Consider the following 21,840-nt stretch of genomic DNA (forward strand, 5'->3'; position numbering starts at 1 on the left):
TACTACAAAGATTTTTATTCAAATTATGTCAGAAAATCCTTTCAATAACTCAGTGAATGAAATAGGATGGTGGTATTGTTTTGCCTGTTTAAAAATAGATGCTGCATTTTCTTTTCAGACCCTAACAGTACCATGTGTTATTTATGTTTGTATGTGTTGCATGTGTGTAACAGAATAATTCTGTGCTTCATGGACCAAACAGAAGTCTTGGTGTTTTTATCAGACTTACTCCTAACTTTTCATGATGTTACAGCCAATACTACCAAGTACTTTGATGTCATTTTCTAAGACATAAAGTTGAAATCATGTTGGCTATCATTAATTTGCTCTTTTGAAGCTGAAATCATGTTGGCCATATACTAATTAGAATCAAAACACCTTTTGGGGGAACTGCATCATATGAGACATTCTGTCACATGGAAGATAAAATATCTGCGAGGGAAAGGAAGTTTGGGGGGACTCAGAATAGCACAGTTTTGCATACATAGGTTATAGTATTTATCAGAACTTGGAAGTATTTGGATACCTTTTTGCTCTCAATTATTCAGTCTTTTTTCTTTCAGTTATAAATAGTTGCACATAATTAACAATACAACTACTTAACTATTCCTTCCCTAGAGTAGGGGTATAAGAGTTTAATAGTACTTACATGTTACTACTTCATGGATGCAATAGCTTCTTGTCCATTCCAACCTTCGCATTTTCTATGTAGACGCTGATTCCTAAATGGAAGATATCAAACTATGAGTATTCATAATGATACGTAAGTTCATGACATAGAATAAGGCAATGTAAATGAAGATAATAAAACCTGTATGATTGAGGAATGGAATATTATTTATGTCATATTATGTTATTTCTTGAATAAATAGGCAATGTAGGATATTCATTTAAGCCATATATACCAATAACCATAACCACATGAGATAAACTGATATTTTTATTAAGTCATTATATGAAAGTTAATACAAAAGTTCTTTAAACTAAACATAAATATTTAAAAAAATCTCAGCTTTAAATGAGAAAATAATTCTTAAGTATATTAAAGAACTTGTTTACTGTGGTAGTTAATAATGCAATGTGAGTTATAATGCTATAAATACCAGAAGACAAACTATATGAAAAAAACTGACATTGTAAGACTATTCCAACACTTATCTATGAATTAAGACCAGTAAAAATGTGGATTTTTTGGTAGATCTTTGCAGTGTGCATTATTTTTTATTTCATTTTAATGGTTCTCCACTATGAAGACAGGAAAGAAAACAATTGCTGGCAACATCCTTACTCATTAAAGTGTTGGGGAAAATAATCCAATAAACATCTGCTTTTTTCAATTGTCTTAGTCATGAGAGGTTTTTCCAATTTATGCTATTCTGTCTTTGAATAATTTCTCCTTTACACCCATAAATTCTTTTCAACTGAGGAAATAAAAGAATTTAAAAAGAGCTAATCAAAAGTTTTGATTTATCATACTTGAAATTTATTTTTTTTCCTTAGAAAATGTTATTTATTAGACATCAAGGAATTCTAAACAAAGGTAAAGCAATTTTTAAAAAATTTCAAGCATGGCTCACATCCATCTGTAAATATTTTGACTTTTCCTTGTACTCAAGAGAAAATAAATCTCTAAAGACTGTATTTGTTTTAACTCCCAAACATGCTACTAGCTCTTGGGTCTACATGTCTTCATATCTTGTGATTGACTGTTCTTAAGGCAGTTTTATTAATTAAAAGAAACCTTCTTTATATGTTATCCATACTGTTATCTTGTGAACAATTGGCATTCCTAAGCATTTTATTCTTTTGGTCTTGGCTTACTAACTCTAAAACATCTTATCATAGAAATATCATTTTGAAAACAAGAAGAAAGAAAGAAAAGAAAATCCTGATACCCTTGTCTAGTTGGGAATTCACAATAAACTTGAATCATGCAATTTCTAAGGAGTATTGTGGGAGGCATATACAATGTCTTAAAGTATTACAAAAATCAGAGTTTGCAAAAAATAGAATGAATAGGTTAACTTGGTTTCAAAGACTAAATGAAAGCAAATTCTTGGTAGCTGATGGTGGGGAACTGAGGGAAGTATTTCATAATTACGACTCAAATTTCTTTGGAAATCAACATTATTTTCTTTCTAGTGGAAGACATAATAGGTGCTATATTTTTAAAAAGGCTTAACTGTCCACTCTTATTACTATAAGCTTAGTATATCCAATTGAAAGGATAGTCCTAAGAATGCCAAATTGCAAAGTTTAAACAAATCTTAGTGATTTTTCTTGCACAGCTAAAAACCTTAGTAGTTTAATGTCAGGACAAATTAAATTCAGGGGCAGAGAGCAAAATCAATTATACATGATTCTGAGAAATTGTAAGGGTATAACGACAGCATGGAATTTCTAGTTTAAGACGGCAGAAGAAAATTTTCCTTCCCTCTGCTTCTTCCAATCTCACCACCAACAAAAAACAATAAATGATAGAAGAAAATATTCCACCATAAGGGGAGCTAGAAAGTTATCATGACTCAAAGAACAAATCTTTAAGATCACTCGCCAAATCATTTGCCAAATGGTTAATCAAAATGATGTATCAGGAAAAATTTACAATTTTCTTAGTGGTTAAGATGGCATACCAAATGATCATGGTTAATTATAAGATGAGATCTAGGGTTGTCTAGAAAGACAGGAAAAAATGTCCCAGTGGAGATTCAGCTTGATATCTCACAATGGTGGGGAAGATAGAGATGAAAGACCAAAAAAATTGTGTACAAGAAACATCAAAAATAAAATACAGGTGGTGAATTGCTTCAGATTCTCCTAGGTCTTCCAGGCACCACATGCTCAGTTTGACCCCACATGACTTTCTATTAGCACTGATTAACATTCAAAGATGAATAAAATCATACAAGAGGGTAACAGGCACACATCACTAGCACCACACAGTTCCAGTGTAACATAGAATTCATTCAGGGAAGTTTTATAAGCAGAGAAATAGTAGGGTAGGTATAGACCCCATACTTTCATTTTTTTCTCTAACATGGGCTGGACCTAGATGTTCTTTATGCATCAAAACCAAAGGTCTAGGAGAGAGGGTCTTCCTAGGTTAGTATGTTGGACATGCAACTGAGGATCCCAAGAGTGAGTGTGTGCCTAATACCACATAACATAATTATACGTAAGTCTAACATGGGACCTGGGAACACCTAGTTTCTCTAATCAGGAGTGGGCTAACTTTTTTTCTAAAGGACCAAATAGTACTGTATTTGATTCAAAAACAGCCTCTGTGGGCCTTATGTTCTCCATTGCAAATACTCCACTGTGCTGTGGCAGTAAAAAAGTAGCCATAGATAGTACATAACAAATGAGCAGAGCTCTCTTTTAACAAAACTTTATTTATGGACACTGAAATTTGAATTTCATATAACTTTCATGTTTCAAGAATTATTTTTCTTTGGATTTTTTTCAACTATATAAACATATAGAAACTATTCTTAACTCACATTCCATTCAAAAACAGGCAGCTGGATTTGGCACTTGGGTTATGGTGTTTGCTCATTCCTACCCTAAGCAACAAGAAATATATTAAGTGATATCTAGGCCCTGGGATAAATATAAGGAATATGTATACCAAAGTTCAAGAGATATAAACCAAGAGCCCTGGAAACAGATTATATGCCAAGAATGATGACATGAGCTAAAGACTTCGGCTCTTTGCAGCCCAGTTCAGTCTACTGAACCAGCTCCCAGATAAGGTATTAAAAGGGGAAAGGACTCCAGGGCCATCCAGATGTGTCTCTCATCAAGTAACCACAAAAGCTCTAATATAATAAATCACACATTAAAGCATGATTTATAAAGAAGATTAAAAGTGTTTTAAAAAGCTGATAAAGAAGAGATCAGGAGAAAGAAATCATGGATGGTGTAATTGGTTTAAATTTTAAAAATGAAAAAAGAGTTACAATACTCAAATACAGGAATATAAAAGGGAGAAAGGGTTGAAAATTCAACTAGCTTATAGATCTTAGAAAACAAACTCAAGTGATCAATGAAAATATAATAGCTCTGAAAGTCACATTAAAAAATCAAACAAAAAGAAACATCACTAAAAAGAAAGTCAAAGGTACAGTGGTTGTTCTTCTTCAAATTATTTTAGGTGGTAGAGTAAGTTGTTTATTTGAGACTTCTCTTGTTTCTTGAAGAAGGCCTATAGTGCTATGAACTTCTTTGTTAGAATGGCTTTTGCTGCACCTCATAGATTTGGGGCTGTTGTGTTTTCATTTTCTTTGTCTCAAAGTATTTTCTGATTTCTTCTTTGATTCCATCACTGACTCAATGATTTTTTAGTACCTTGCTTTTTAGTCTCCACATGTTCATTCTGTTCCCATTATTCTTGCTGTAGTTGCTTTCTATTTTCATACTGTTGTGGTCAAAAAAGATGCTTGAATAATTTCTATCCTCTTAAATTTGTTGAGGCTTGTTTCATGACCTAGTATGTGGTCTATCCTAGAAAACAATTCATTCACGCTTGAAAAGAATGTATATTCTGTTTTTTTGTCTTTGGAGGTAGTGTCCTGTAGATATCAAGGAAGTCCAATTGGTCTATTGTGTCATTTAAGACCTCTTTGCCTTATTGATTTTCTGTCTGGATGATGTGACTGTTGATTTCAGCAGGGTGTTAGAAAGTCTCTTACTATTATTATATTATTGTATTACTGTCAATTTCTCCTCTTATGCCTGTTAGTATACACTTTACATATTTAGGTGCTCCTATATTAGGTGCATATGTGTTAATGAATGCAGTATCTATCCTCTTCTTGTTGATCCCTTTATCATTACATAATGTCCTTCTTTGTCTTTCTTTATGGCTTTTGTTTTAAAGTCTATTTTGTCTGATACGACTATTACTACCTCCACTTCCTTGTCACTTCCATTTGCATAAAATATCATTTTCTGTCCCCTCACTTACAGTCTGTGTATCACTTTCATCTTGAAATGAGTCTCTTGTAGGCAGCATGTTACAGGTTTATCCAATCTGCCACTCTTGTGTCTTTTGATGTAAGCATTTAGTTCATTGACATTTAAAGGATTACTGAGAGATATGTATATATTGCCATTTTAATCTTTGTTTTCCAGTTGTTTTTGTAGTTATTCTTTGTTTATCTTTTTCTTTCTCCAGCTGTGGTTTAATGATATTCTTTTGTAGTATGCTTGAGTTAATTTCTGTTTGATTTTTGTGACTTTACTGTTTTTGATTTGTAGCTACCATGGAGTTCAAGTATGTTGACCCATGACTACATCTGTACCTAAATGACTTTAAGATGATAGTCATTCAAGTTCAAATATATTCTAAAAGATCTACATTTTTATACTCCTCTCCCTTACATTTTGTGATTTTGCTGTCCTATTTTACATCTTCATGCTTATCTTTTACTGTTTGTTTTAGTTATAATCACTTCAACAAATTTTTTATTATTTTTTAATGTATGTACTGGCTTAAGTGATCTGCAATTCTTACTATGTTTGTCTTTTCTATTGTGATTTTCCCTTTCCTATAGGTAATTGCTTCTTTTCTATTAAGGGAAGATCTTTCAATATTTCTTTAAGGCTAGCCTTAGTACTGCTGAACTAATCCTATCTTTAGGATTTAGTTTTTGCTTGCCTGAGAACTTCTTTATCTCTCTTTATATTCTAAATGATAATCTTACTGGGTAGAGTATCCTAGGTTTCAGGTATTCCCCTTTCAAGACTTTTAACTTATCTTACCTCTCCCTTCTAGCCTGCAAAGTTTCTGCAGAGAAATCAGATAATAATCTTATGCGGATTCCCTTCTAAATGACTCTTTGTTTTTCTCTTGCTGCCTTTATAATCCACTCTTTAACTTTTATCATTTTAATTATGATATGTTTTGGTGTGGGTCTGTTTGGATTCATTTTATTTAGCCCTTCTCTGCTTCCTGTACCTGGATATCTGTTTTATTATTTAGGTTTGGGAAGTTTTCAGTAGGAGAAAGGATATAATAAAGATCAGAGAGGGAAAACATAAAATACAGATTAAAAATTGAATAAAATCAAAAGCTGGCTTTTTTGAAAAGATAAAAAAAAAAAATGACAAACCTCTAGTCAGGCTCACCAAGAAGAAAAGAGAGAAGACCCAAATAAACAAAATAAGAACTGAAAGAGGAGAAATAACAATCAATACCACAGAAATACAAAAAAATCGTAAGACAATACTATGAACAATTACATGCCAAAAAATTGGACAACCAGAAGAAATGGACAAGTTCCTCACAAGACTGAGTCAAGAAGAAAGAGATAATTTGAACAAAATGATCACTAGAAGTAAAATAGAATCTTTAATTTTAAAAACTCCCTATAAACAAAAGTCTAGGACAGGATGGCTTTACTAGGGAATTCTACCAAACATAAAAAGAACTTATATCTATCCTTCTCAAATTACTCCAAAAAACTGAAGAAGAGGAAATACTCCCAAATTCATTATATGTTTATTGCCAGCATCACCCTGATACCAAAACCAGATAAAGACACTGGCCAACATCACCATACCAAAACCAGATAAAGACACTACAAAAAAAAAGAGAAAATTGCCAGCCAATATCTTTGATGAGTATAATACAAAAATCATCAACAAAATATTAGCAAACTAAATCCAACAATACACAAAACAAATCATATACCCTGATCAAACTGGATTCATTCCAGGGTCAAAAGAATAGTACAATATATGCAAATCAAACAATGTGATACACCCCCATTAACAAAAGGAAAGACAAAAACCACGTGACCAACTCAACAGGTGCAGAAAAACGTTTGACAAAATTCAACATCCATTCAGGATAAAAACTCAACAAAGTAGGTATAGAGGGAACATATTTCAACATAATAAAGGCTAATTATGACAAACCCACAATCAACATAATACACAATGGTGTAAAGCTGAAAGCCTTCCTGCTAAACTGAGGAACAAGATAAGGATGCCCACTCTCACCACTTCTCTCTGACATAGTTTAAAAGTCTTAGGCACGGCAATTAGACAAGAAAAATAAATAAAAGTTATAAAGTAAAACTGTCACTGTTTGCAGATGACATAACAATCCATATAGAGAATGGTAAAATCTCCACACAAAAACTATTAGAACTGATCAATGAATTCAGCAAGGTAGCAGGCTAAAAATAAATATACAGAAGTCTGTTGCATTTCTATATAGTAATAATGAACTATTGTAAAGAGAAGTAAAAAAAAAAAAAAAAAAAAAAAAAAAAAACCACCAAAAAACCTAAAACAAAACAGTCTCATTTAAAATTACATTAAAAAAAAAACCACGTAGGAATAAACTTAACCAGAGAAATAAAACACCTACACACTGAAACCTATAAAACACTGATAAAGGAAATTGATGATGATTCATAGAAATAGAAATATATCCCATGCTCTTGGATTGGAAGAATTAATATTGTTAAAACAGCCATGCTATCCAAAGCAATCTACAGATTCCGTGCAATCTCTATCAACATACCCATGATATTTTTCACAGAACTAGAACAAATAATCCTAATATATGGAACCACAAAAGATTTGAATTCCCAAAGCAATCCTGAGAAAAAAGAACAAAGCAGAGGTTTAACCCTTCCAGACTTCAGACTATACTACAAAGTGACAGTAATCAAGAAAGCATAATATTGGCACAAAAACAGACATATAGATCAACAGAACAGAATAGAGAGCAGAGCAATAAATCCACACACCTGCTGTCAACTAATCTATGACAAAGGAAGAAAGAATATACAATGGCAAAAAGACAGTCTCTTCAACAAGTGGTGTTGGGAAAGCTGGAAAGCTATATGTAAATCAATGAGATTAGAACACTCCCACATACTATGTACAAAAATTAATTCAAAATGGTTTAAAGATCTAAATGTAAAATATGACATCATAAATAGCCTAGAAGAGAACATAGGCAAAATATTGTTTGACATAAACCATAGCAATAATTTCTTAGATCAGTCTCTCAAGCAAAAGAATTAAAAGTAAAAATAAACAAATATGATCTAATCAAACTTAAAAGCTTTTGTACAGCAAAGGAAACCATCACCAAAATGAAAAGACAACCTATGGAATGGAAGAAAATATCTGTGAATGATGTGACTAACAAGGGGTTTATACCCAAAACATACAAACAACTCATATAAGTCAATATTGAAAAAACAAACTGAATCAAAAAATGGGCAGAAGACTAAATAGACATTTCTCTAAAACATGCATACAGATAGCCAATAGGCATATGAAAAGATGCTCAACATTGCTATTTATTAGAGAAATATCACAAATCAAACCACAATGAGGTATCATTTTACGCCTATGAGAATGGTTACTATTTAAAAGTCTACGTATAAATGCTGGAGAGGGTAAGGAGAAAATGGAACCATGTTCCATTGTTGATGGGAATGTAAATTGGTGCAGCCACTATAAAAAAACAGTATGGAGTTTCCTTAAAAAACTAAAAATAGAGCTACTTTATGATCCAGCAATCCAGCTCTTGGGTACACATTCAGAAAAAAACCCCCAAAAACCTCTACTTTGAAAAGGTACATGCACCCCAATGTTCATAGCAGCACCATTTACAATAACCAAGACATGGAGATAATCCAAGTGCCTATCAAGAGATGACTGGCTTAAGAAGATGTGGTGTATATATATACACAATGGAATATTACTCAGTCATAAAAAGAATGAAATGTTGCCATTTGTGGCAACATGAATGGACCTAGAGAGTACTGTGCTTAGTGAAATGAATCAGAGAAAGATCAGTACTATATGATATCATTCATATGTAGAATCTAAAAAATAATACAAATAAATCTATATACAAACCAGAAATAGACTCACAGACATTGAAAACAAACTTATGGTTATCAAAGGAAAGAGGGAGGCATGGAGGGCAGATTAGGATTTGGGGATTAATAGAAATTACTAAACATAAAATAGATAAGCAACAAGGACTTACTATATAGCACAGGGAATTATCTCCAATATCTTGCAATAACTTGTAATGGAATATATACTGCCAAAAAAAAAAATTACTACACTGTACACCTAAAACTTACAAAATGTGTATCAACTATACTTCAATTTAAAAAAGTATCATAGGTTGAAGTAAATCATATAAACAAAATAGAAAACAAAACAAAACATGAACATGACTATGGAAAAAATTATGAATACAGCAAAAGATACTGAACTATATATAACTTTTGTTTCTAAGAACAGAACAAGTATCACAAAATTTATGTACACAGTTAACCTGTCCTGAAATACATCAGGTCTGAATTTACTGAATGAGTCTCACAGTGTTGTAGAAAAAATGGATACAGAGGGATTGATATAAGTACATACATGCATTCTGGTAAATTCCTCAGTCTTTAAGGATAAAGAAAAAATCATATGAGAATTCACAAATAAGTGAAAGAGCAAGTCACATTAAAAGGGAATGTCAAGTAGTTTTTAGTGGTCTGCAAAGAAATACTCAGTTTCAGAAAAAAATGTGGAAATATTTATACATTTCTAAGAAAAACTGTCACTCCAAATTTATAGGTAGTAAAACTACCTTTTATATTTAAAGTAAAGGATATGACTTCTTACTCTTGTATAATGATATTTAGCCAAATGAGTGATAACACAAAATAAAGAGCTTAGGAAAATAGAAACTGTAGAAAAGCATGGTTACTGATAGTTGAATCCATTTACGTCAACACAGAGGATGAAAGAACTAAAGTAACTATAGTTACATAGTCTAATGTGAATGTTAAACTTCTTGGAAATGTTAAAATGACAATATAATTAAAAATGAAAGCTAAAAGAGCAAATGTGGGAGGAAGCATGAGTGATATTTTTCTCATATTTTTTAGCAGAGAGTCAAATATTTTTCAAGCTTGAAATGTGTAGTTAAAAATAATTCTTTAGACATGCAAGTCCTCAAAATATTACCTCCCATGTAAAATTTCTCAGTAAGTATTATTGAGTGTGCTCCAGGAAAAGGAAGAAGTGAGTAAAAAAAATGGTAAGATCAGCAAACACTCTTGTAACAGATAATTATTATGACCATTCATTCCAAAATTCTAACAACAAGACAAATTCCTGTATTATGAGTCCCAGTTTGCTGGACGGACAAGGAAGTACAATCCAGAACACTTGCTTCTCTAGCCACCACGAAGCTGAAGTGCAGGTTCTACTAAACAGAAGATTTCCTGTAAGTCTTCTATTTAAAAAATTGGAAGCAAGAAATATAACTAATCCAGCTATGTTTAGTTTTTATTGTTATTTATTTTTTATTGTTATTTCTTTTCTTCTGTTGTTTTGTTTTTTTCTCATGGGATGGATGAATGAATACGTTCAGATTTTAGTAACACTTGTCAAATAACATTTCTAGCATCTCAAGTGTGAATGGTAGAAGTGGTGATAGTGTCTTCTTAATCACATTTAATCTTTGATACGGTTCTGTACATTATTCATTAAATATCAGTCATGAATCTGGTCCTCCAGCTCTCCCAACTATTCTGAAAGCCACATAACACCTTTTACTAAACTAGAAATTTTGCTAAAAATAAAAGGCACTAAATTTTGTTACTCTTAATTTAAAAGCTATCATTAACAGATGTGTCTTGCATACATGAACGAGTGTGCTATACACACACACACACACTTCAGTAATTCTTTAACTCTCACTTCAGTTTCCTTTTCTTCAATTAAAGTCAAATACAATTCAACTTAATTTTAAGTTTAAAATACCCCACATGATACAATTTCATTGTTTAAACTACTCCTATCTTTCAGATGGCTTGTGTGTGAATAAAGGGAGACTAGGTTGATGGTCACCAAAACCAACTGTTGAGTGATGAGATTTGTAGCAAATTTTCATTCTTTTTGAAACTTTCCATTTTGTTTTACTTTTTTCTTTTTAAATATATGAGTAGGTATTTTTAAAATAAAGCCCATAAAATGATTGTATTAAAAATTGGTATAAACGAAGAGTTCCATTCAAAATATTTATTGCACATTTAAGAAATATTTCTCCTTGTATAGGTAATTCATCATATGTGAGTGTACATCTGTATGTGTATGAATGTGTTTGTGTGTGTTATTTAAGGATCACTGAAAACTAGTCCACTATTAAACAAAATTTTTTTATATTCATTATGTATTCATATTTCATTTATGTATCTGAATAGAAACCGAGTAATAAATGTAGAGGTCAGAATTTCTTAAAACTATTTCTCATCACAACAAAAATTAAAACCTGTGTCTACATAAGTATTTTTCTATGACATATATGACATTTCAGAAAGAAAATAAGACAATTTAACATTCATTGTTCTAATATGCCAGAGCTTCCCTCTTCACAAAGAAATCAGAAATAGGAGAGGAAACACAAAAATGTATTTTCTTTTCATATCCAAAGTCATGTGTATCTACAGAAGCTTATCTCCTATAGTAATATGAAATGCTAAGTACTCCATACCCTAGAACTATCTAAAAGGGAGATTGCACTCTACATAATTATGCAAATAGATTTTTTAAGAAAAAGGAAAAAGCAGAAATGACAATATGCTAATATGGCAGCAGCACTGGATAGGATGAGGATTATTAAAAAACGAAGTGTTTGTTCATGCCCAGAGCCTTTTTCTAGTTAATATTTTTTCATGTCACCTCCAAAGGAAGTATTCAAGAAAGCTCTCAAATCATAATTACTATAATTATACTTTTTTCATCTTAAAATCCTTTACACACCCCTAGAATAAATATTATATGTAGTATATAGTATCATAATTAAAGTAAATGTTCAAAGAAATGATGCTTTGATTGCTGTTTGCCACATAGTCTATCTAATGAGCCAGAACTACAAAGTGTACATGTGTGTTATGTGTCTATTTGTTATTATTATCAGCATGATGGCTTTCACTAATCTTAATTAAAAATCTGCATAAAATGTTTCTATCCCATTGTATAGAATACACTAGAAATATAAAACAAAAATTAATATTGGAAGCAGTGAATAATTTAGACTATTGCCAAAGAAATGTTTTCAAAGAAAGCTTTCAAGTGGAGATAAGCCTTGTAAAAGAACATCAGATTAGCAAGAGCTGCAAGCTCTTTGGTTGGCCATGTGGGTGTATTGTTTAATTAGGGATCAAGTTTAGTCTAGCTCCTTGACCACTGCGGATTATTCTTTACATTTTCTTCTATGAGATTATGCTGAGCTGGGTGATATGTAGATAAAACTTGGTATTATTCACCTGTCTATATTTTCTGGAGAACATCAAAACTGGATAAGAGGCTGGTGGGTCAGGGGGAGGTGCAGAGAGGCCTTTGGAAGGCTTTGATTTTGAATAAAAAAAGAAATTCAATTCTTATTATTCTAAAACAAAATACAACTCACTCTGAGTAAAATATTTAAGAACCAGAGATAGTGTTCTTTTACGGGGTTAAGTCCATGAAAAAAGTGACCAAAATACAAAATGAAATTGTCCTCTTGCTGATAACACTCATAGTTCAAAGAGTAGCTGAATATGTTATCTGTTTAATAGTAACTGAAGAGCAAATCGCCAGCTGTGTCTCTGAAAGGAGAGCAGTGATAAAAAAAAGGGAATTGGGAAACAATTTCTGTATTTTTGTCTTTTTCAGAATGTCATAACCAAAATAAGGGCTGGCTTCTTCTTGGACAAAGCAAAACTATTTTATTTCTGAAGTCCAAAATCTCTATTTGTAACTAATAATAAAAAAAAAATCGTTGGCTTTTTTTTTTTTTCAGGAGGCAATCTTGTGTAATGGAAGATATTTAAAATGAGAGTGAGAACATGTGGATGCTAGCTCCTTGTTTGCCACTAACTAGCTATGTGTTTTGTGGTCAGTTTTTTGGAGTTTCCATTCTTACCTACAAAGTCAAGAGGCTAACTAAAGTACTGGGAAGACCAAAACATCTTGATTCTAAGACTGTATTTGTTTGCTATTCCTTTCCCATTCTCCCTTAACCTCTCTCCAATCAGTTTCTGCCCCTCCTGCTTCATTAATACAGCTCTTTTTCAGATACACAATTAACACCCCCATTGCTAAATACAATGATCCCTTCTCAGTCCTCTTATTATCTGATACATCTCTGTTCTCTTTCCATTGGTGTACACCTGGATTCCATCTTCATTACAGCTGTCAAGATGATCTTTCTCCTTCTTCTTCCTCTTCTTGTTTTTCTTCAACACTTTTCTGTTTGACAATTTTTTCTAATCTTTTTATACTATTTTCAACAAATATTCCATGGATAAGGACTTTCTCACTGAGTGATTTCTGAGTCAGGTCAAATAAAGAAAAATCCTTTAAGAAAGCTGTCATACAAATCAGTGAGTGGCAATTGTTTGGTAATATGAATTTTAGGGCAGCTTCAAAGTGATTTTGTCCCTAAATCACTAGATTTCTAGACTCTGGTTCACAGCTATCATGGCTGTGAGGTTAATTATTTTCAAGGATTCTGTCAAGTCATGAAGAATGGCATGGATATAAGGCAAATTCATATAGCATTATCTGCTGTTCAAGTGACTGAGATTCAGCCATTTTTTTCTTGAATACATGTTCTTTGACTGTTGTAAGATCTGGGTTACCTTGAATAGTTAAGAAAAATGGTAATTTTGACCATTTTGCACTGTTCTTGGTGCTTTTATGGAGAAAAGAATTTTCAAAGTTTCTTAGTCTGCCATTTAAAAGGGCTTTCCTACAACTAAGTGAAGGACTTATCCCCAAAACATGATTTTAACTCATGTTTTCAAGATTGCTGAAATGGTGCAGAAAACCTCAAGCAGAAAAAATAACAAAAGAACTAGGCCTTGATGCATCGTATTCAAGCAGCTGAAAATCAAAGAGAAAGAGAAACTCCTAAAAGAAGTCAGAGAGAAAAAAAACTTTACATACAAAGGAACATTTTTCATCAGAAACAATACAAGCCAGGAGACATAAAGTGACATCTTTAACGCAAGGAAAAAGCAAAAAAGTCATCATAGCCAGCATTCTAATCCTAGTGAAAATATCTGTTAAAGACAAAGGAGAAATAAAAACTTTTTATGAAAAATAAAAGCTGAGAAAATTCATTATTAAGAGCACTGCTGAATATTCTATCATCCACGACATTTATTTTTGGCTTGCTTTTCACGAAGTCTTCTTTTTACCTCCTTATTTTGAGATAGATTCACATGTAGTTGTAAGAAATAATAGAGAGATATCCTGTTTACCCTTTCACAAGTTTCCCCTAAAGGTAACATCTTACAAAACTCTACTACAAGCAGAGTATAGACATTGATATATAGTCAGTATAAATCAGAGTTACATCTACAAGTGGATTCCTTATAATTCCATTTCATAATGACACCCACCTTCTCTCACCATCCCTAACCTCGGACAACAATTAACCTATTCCTCATTTTTATAATTTTGTCTATCTAACAATGTTATATAAAGGGATCAAAATACTTTTCAAGACTGACTTCTGTAACAGCATAGTTATCTCAAAATTGATCCAAATTATTTCATGCATCAAAAGTTCATATTTTTAAATTACTGGGTAATATTCCATACTATAGATGTATCACTGATAATTTAACTAGTCACCTACTGAAAGACATCTGTATTGTTTCCAGTTGGGGCTCTTTTGAATGAAGCTCTTATGGATAGTCATACAGATGTTTTGTGTGAGCATGGATTTCATTTTTCTGGACAAATGCCCAAGAGGTTAATTGCTGCATCACATGGTAGTTGCCTATATAGTATTATAGGAAAGTGCCAAACTGTTTTCCAGAATGGATTACCATTTTACATTCCCACCAACATTGTACAATTGACTGGCTTTCTCTATGACCCGGTTTCACCAACATTTAGTGCTGTCGTTATATTTTATTTTAGCCAGTCTTCTGTTTAATCGAGAGGAGGAATGAGCCTAAGTGGGCAGCTGGGCTGCTAGGTAAAGATTGGAACATGTGTGAGTCATCTTGTGTTGGGTGCTGAAGGGGAAGTTCAGCCATTGAGCACCCCACCATTATGTTTTCCCTCCAGTTCTGGGGTCCCTAATCAGTTCTTCTTCCTCTTACCATTTGTGGCAGTTTCCCATTGATGCTATAACAAAGTATCACTAATTTGATGACTTAAAATAGCACATATTTATTCTCCTATAGTTCTGGAGGTCAGAAACCCACACTTGTGTCTTATTTGGCTCAGATCAAGGTATAGATTGGTCTTCTGGATGCTCTAGGGAAAAATCCATTTCCAGCCTTTTCCAGTTTCTAGTGGCTGCCTGCATTCCTTGGCTTGTGGCTCCTTTCTCCATATTCAAAGGCAGGAGCTTTACATCTTCAAACTCTCTGCTTCCATCATGACATAGCCTTCCCTTTCTAACTCTGACCCTCCTGCTTCATTCACTCTTCTAAGAACACCTGTGATCACATTGGGCTCTCCTAGATAATTCAGTGTAATCTCCTCATCTCCAGATCTTTAATCACATCTGCAAAGTTCCTTTTTCCCATAAGGCAGCATATTTACATATTCTGGGTATTAGGATTTAGATACATTTGGAGGGACATTATTCAACCTACCACACCACCTTACAGAGTTCTCCTCTGGTTATGTCTTGTGTTGCTTCTAGGTTATGTGTGCATTTAGTGGAGAGGAGCAGGGACAGAGGCTTACAGATGACGTGTTTGTGTCTGTCCCAAAGGCATACGTTGAAATCCTAAGTTCCAATATTATGGTATTAGGATCTGAGGACTTTGGGAGGTGACTATATTATGAGAGCTATGCCCACATGAATGGGATTTGTGCCTGTTAAAAAAACACCCCAGAAAGGCTCCCTGACCCTTTACCATGTGACGACACATTGAGAAGATGGCAGTCTGCAGACTGGAAGAGGGTCCTCACCAGAACCCGACTCTGCTGGCACCTTGATCTCATACTTCCAGGCTCTAGAATTATGAGAAATAAATTTCTATTGTTCATAATTTCTATTGTTCAGTCTATGGGACTTTGTTATAGCAATCTGAAAAAAGACAAGTAAATGCTACCTTGCTCAGGTTGGCAGTAAAATATTATTTTTTTCTCTTGCTTTGTGTCAAACTCAAATTTTGTAAGTTCCTGTTCTGTTTGTTTTTAATACAAATCACTGATCAAAATATTGAACAAAACAAGGCCAAACACAGAGTCATACAGTACAGCTTGAGAATGTCTCCTTCCATTTTGGTTTTATTTGAGTATGTTGGAGAGATAGAAATCTATTTGTTTATAGCATCACCAAGTTAACCTTCTCCATCTTTTCTCTGAGTATGAAAGAGAAAATTTTCAGGATGCCCTACTGAAATCATAATGATGACAGCATTTTCTTTATATACAGACTAGGTAATCCCATAAAAAATAAATTCTACTACTTTTGATTACACTTTTATTTTTTAGCAGAATCTAAACATCATTTTTAAAATCTGTATCATTCCAAGTTCTCTGCTTCATAAGATATGATAGAATTATGGCAGAAATAGTCACATCACTGTTCTGAAATATCCCAAATCCATCTTTTTTCCCCTTTTGAAATTGTGGATAAATACTCTGATTGCACCTTGGAAACTTGTACATTTTGGTCCTGAATATTGTTAGTGATAGTTCTCACATCAGATTGCCTCTTGGGATGTCATTCCTATTAGTCTGCAGAGACGTAATTTTAAAGTAACCAACCAAGTCCCTTTATTAACTTCACATTTTATCTTGGTATTGAAATTTCTTTTATAAAAGTCATACTTACTCTACCACTTTCCTATTTTTGAAATCACTCTCACTACCTGAACTCCTCATCCATCCATTCCCTCCACATGTGTGATGTACTTGAAAGGTGATGGGCACTGAGATAGGCTTAGGGTATTATAGGAGTTAATAAATAAATAATCTGGTAAACATTTCAGTCATCTGTTAACAGTGTACCATTCTCCCCTAGCAGTGATTCCCGCCCTTCTTAGTTCATAGCTTATCTTTGAACATAGCTTACCAAGCCTTTCCTTATCTTCAGCATTTCCACAAGCCTCAGCAAGTCTGGCCTCAAACCTTTCTGACACTGCTCTCCTAAGAGAGGGCAGTTATTTTGTTTTTGTTTCTTGCTGTATGACCCTCCTTTCACTTCTTCTACATGTTCTTTTATATTTGGGAAAGCTTCCTGTGCATCTAAACCAGTTCCCTTAGAATATATTCTTCCATGTTCAAATGAAGATTGTATAAACCGGAGAGTGAATCTACTGTGCAATTTGGGTAACATTCCCTTTTAAGGCTCATAGTAGAGACAAACCTGAGTTTTCCTTTTGAAGTCTACATTTTAAATATCTTAGCCCCATGTCTGGTTATGGCCGACATTTATTTCCACTTAACCGTCACTTCTCATTATGAACAATTTCTTGCTTTTTGATCAGAATGAGATGATCAGAACAGCATCTTAATTTCTTCAACTGTATTTAGAAAAGTAAAAAAAAAACTTAGATCTTTTTTCTTCAGCACAATTAGATTTCTAGATGGCTGAAACTTACCATGACTTTATCTTAATAGTGTTTGTATTTTTTCTGCTGTTTATAGTAAAAATCATGTTTAATGATAAGCTCAATTATTTTCTCAAAATGCCACTCCTAAACAAAGACATTGAAACTGCTCTTCCACCAGTTCCCTTTCCTAAATACTATAAAATTTCCACAAGTACAAAGAGCCATGTCTTTTTCTGGCTCTACTTAGAGCAAACCAGCTGTCTGCAGAGCTATCAGCAGGGTTTATTTTTCTTGGCTAAAATACAAACCTCTAGTTATTAATATGGGCTTGAGTTCTTCTTGCTGACAATTTAAGATAAAGTAAATTGGAAGTGACATAAAGGAGCATGTGTGTGTTAATGTGCGTCACCAAGGTTCTTTCCTGACATCCTGAAAGGTCTTATCTGGATGGCCCACACTGGAGACCATCACAAGTAACTCCATGCTATTAAAGGGTGGGCATTCTCATTGACTTGTAAAAGTGACAGATGCAGCATGTGATTGTAAATTAGCAATGTGAAGTTAGTCCCAAGAGATCTCCGAGCAGGCTCTACCAAAACCCCACCCCAGCAATTATTTGGCTGTTTCTCAAGCTTTTAACATTTCCTCTGACTTGCTGCAGTGAGTCCTTTGAGTTTCAGTATATCTCTTTCTTCTCTATTTCTCCTTAATTGACAGTCATTCAAACCAAAACAGTTTAAACATTGAAACTTATTTTACCATTATAATTATTTTTTATCTTCACCTTTTGTGGCCCTGAATAATTTATTTTTTTGGACACTGTCTGTATCATAGTGCTTCACAAACTTTAGTGTGCGTAAAAATCACCTAAGGTGCTTATTAAAAATGCAGATTTCTAAGTCTCCTGCCCAGAGATTCTGATCCAGCAAGTCTAGCAGGTAGCCTTCGACTGCCTGTACATTTCATGCGTTCCACACGTGACCTTTATGCAGATGATCCATGGAATACCTTTGAGAAGCATCCGATTCAAACCTTAATCTCTTATCAAGCTTAAATTCTGTGTTTCTTTCTATTTTTAGCTAGTTTATATTTTCCTTAGGCAATGTTTTTAATAGTGCAGGTTGCCATCCTCACTTTCTAACTGTGGTTCGACCATGTTGAAAGAGCTCTCCTGAGGCCTGAAGCATTCCACGGTGTCGTAGGCAGGAAACAAGAGTACAAGAGGCACAGACACTGATCACGGGCTCTGTGCTTCATGCTCTCCCATTTTATGTCTATGCCGGGGCTTGTTTAGAATGCATCTCAGTCCACCCTTGATACTAGCAACATTTCACTTTTGAGAGATTCCTCATTTAAATATTTTATATCAACTCAGATAGTACTTTTATGTAGCCACATTTTCTAAAAAGAGCACGTTCATATAAAATAGTTAAATACTATTAAATTTATAAGGCAACTAATGCCATAGCACCTTAATCAAAAGCAAAATACCACATGATGAAATGTCATGACTTTGAAATGCGTAGGGACAAACTTTGGCCCAGACTAAATGTCAGCAGTAAAATACTTGGTAATGAAATGAGCAAGACCAAAGGTCAGGCCTCTATAAAAATCCCATTCTAGCTCCAGTTACGTTTTAAATCATTTCAGATTATGTACGGTAACTTGTCTATATTTTCAAGTGAGATAGCCTTCCTGTGAACTTCAGGCCAGGCATTACTTATGAGAGTGAAAGGTCCAGACTGGGAAGTTATACTCTGCAGTCCTTTTCCCCTTCCTCTTCTTTTCAATCTACAGAAGTCAGCCTTGGTGACTAGATCTCTTTTTAGAAGAAGAGCCCATAATACTTTATAGAATAAACAAGTGATTTGTGGCCTCATTTACTCTATGAGAAAATCTCAGCTTACAACTTGTTGTAGATAAATTATAACTGTTTATTTTTAGCCTCCTTTTTACTATCAAAAATGCTCAAATTTGGAGTATAAGTCATGGCTGTCCTACTAATAGTGAATCTCTAGAAGTTTTAAGATAAATGATCAGGTTCAGTCATGACTTTTTTGCTTAGAATCACCTAGTGCAGTGGTTCTCCAACTGGAACATGCATCCAAATCACTTGGATCATTTAGTAAAATACAGACTTCTGGGTCTCATCCCCAGAAATTTAGGTCTGGGGTAAGGCCTAAGATTCCACATTTCTATCAGTTTCCCAGATGATGCTTGTGCTACTGATCTGGGGGCCATACTTTGAGAACCAATGACTTACTAGCTTCCTGTTTTACTCATAATAAAAGTCAAAATCCTTATAATGGTATAAAAATTAAAATGGTCTAGCTGACAGCTACATTCCTGACCGATAACCCTCCAACCTGGTTTCTCAGCTGCAGCCACAACAGCCTCCTTGCTGTAGCGGAAAAAAGCAGGCAGTCTTCTGTCTTGGTACTGGCCCTTCTGCCTGCAGGGATCTCCCCCAGATATTTCAGTGGTGTACTTCTTCAATTCCTTCAAGTCTTTATTCATGATCTCAATAAGGCTTCCTTTGACCACCCTCATCAAAATTACAACCCAAACCCCCAGTTCTCTTACCCTACTCAGGTTTTCCTTTTTTGAGAGCATAACAATTTATAACATTTTTACTCCACTCACTGTCTACACCTCCCACCCCAATGTAAGCTTTGTCAAGTGATCCTTTCTGCTTTTTAGACTAATGTGCCCCAAACATCTTGATGAGAACCTGTCATACAGTAGGCATATTATACATGTTTATTGAATGAAGAAATGTATCACCAATTTTAATTGTGCTTTTTACATAAATAAGTAAGGCAAGTGATGGCTCACCTTAAACACTTCTGTAGATAGATGCATATATTTTTAAGATCAGAATGTAATGTCCAGACTTTTGACTTGCAACTTTATCATGTCCAACCTTTACTCAACAAGTTTGTAAAACCTTGTGCTACACGTATGAAATGTTTGTGCTTTTTCATTTAGCACTTAAATGTCACATATCCTTAAATTTATTTTAACACATCTGCTAGTCATTCCTTCTCAAACTATCTTCCTTGCTCCCCTCTCCCTTACCACTACTTTCAAAAGTCCAACATTAACTGTTTCTATGGAAACAATTAGAGATGTAACATTTACAATGCACAAAAAAAAGAGGTAATAGGAAAAATTAATCTCACTTGTATTAATGCACTGTTTGATAGCTCTTCAAAAACTGATTCTGCAAATAACACTCTTTCTGAAGGTTAGACAGTGTTAGAAGGTTAGAAAGATCATTGTTTCATTAGAGGAAATGATTCACAAGTCTGCAATGAATTATACTCAATTCTTATGTAAGATTCTTTGTAATCACCGTATTTTAAAAACCTGTCCGCCTTTTGATATGATTTTAAAAGTATTGCCCTTTTATCTCAAAGTCTGCGTTGTGGTGAACACCCTCATAATCCCACCCTCATACCGAAAAACCCTCAACAAAAAGGGAATTTTCAATTTTTGTCTCTCCTGTTGTGTACCTACATGAACAGCAAAATTATGGTCATGATTTTTTGAAGTCAGTTCAGTTAATCTGGCAGCCTTTTTAAAGCATATACTTTTTCTATCACCCCCATCAAAAATCTGTTGCTGGAGTTCCTCCTCATGTTTCAGAGGAAAGAAAATATTCCTGGGAGAAGCAGTACACAATCAGAGACAAAATAAGCTTAGCAATTACAGGCATATAGAAGGCTTCCTAGAGGAAAGGGTCATTTTTCTTTAATAGTTCAGCTGCTGTCATCAATTATTCATAGCCCAATTTAGATGTTGTTGTTCTTTAAACTCTACTGGCTAACCGATTTGGGATTAATGTGTTAGCACTGGCCATACGCTGCCTCACCCTGCATTCACTGTAAACTGCTCTCTGCTCTACAGAACTCAGTTCCCCTGGCTCTTAATTAACTACTCTGACCATCCTGTAAGGCTAAGCGGACTGATTAGCCCCGCAAGTGGAGCAGCAAACACATTGATGGCTCTTTCTTATTTGACACTGAGGTTTAAGGGTCTCAGTGGGTATTTTTTCCAAATCCATTTTGTAACAGAATGTTTTCTAAATGACTATTTCTCCTAGAAAAATGTTAATACAAATACATCAAAGCTGTCAAAATTGTTGACTTTTAGGATAACCATTCAATGGGAAGAATATACATTAAAAAGAAAATTAAAAAGAGAAAATCCTTGAAATTCAGCAGCCCATGCATGGTATTATACGATTTTGTGGGACTTCATGATTTCAGACCTGAAAAGAACT

The 21,840-nt window shown here is 33.9% G+C and overlaps 1 long non-coding RNA gene across 1 annotated transcript in view; it reads right to left on the reverse strand.

The window, feature by feature from the left end:
* Positions 1–21,840, reverse strand: part of LOC105082070 (uncharacterized) — a 788,258-nt gene that overhangs the window by 571,717 nt on the left and 194,701 nt on the right. Inside the window, exon 2 of the long non-coding RNA XR_012505614.1 lies at positions 650–722. This is a non-coding gene — a long non-coding RNA (uncharacterized LOC105082070). The remainder of the gene's footprint in view (positions 1–649; positions 723–21,840) is intronic.

This window comes from Camelus bactrianus, chromosome 3 (genome assembly GCF_048773025.1).
Source record: "Camelus bactrianus isolate YW-2024 breed Bactrian camel chromosome 3, ASM4877302v1, whole genome shotgun sequence".
NCBI lineage: Eukaryota > Metazoa > Chordata > Mammalia > Artiodactyla > Camelidae > Camelus > Camelus bactrianus.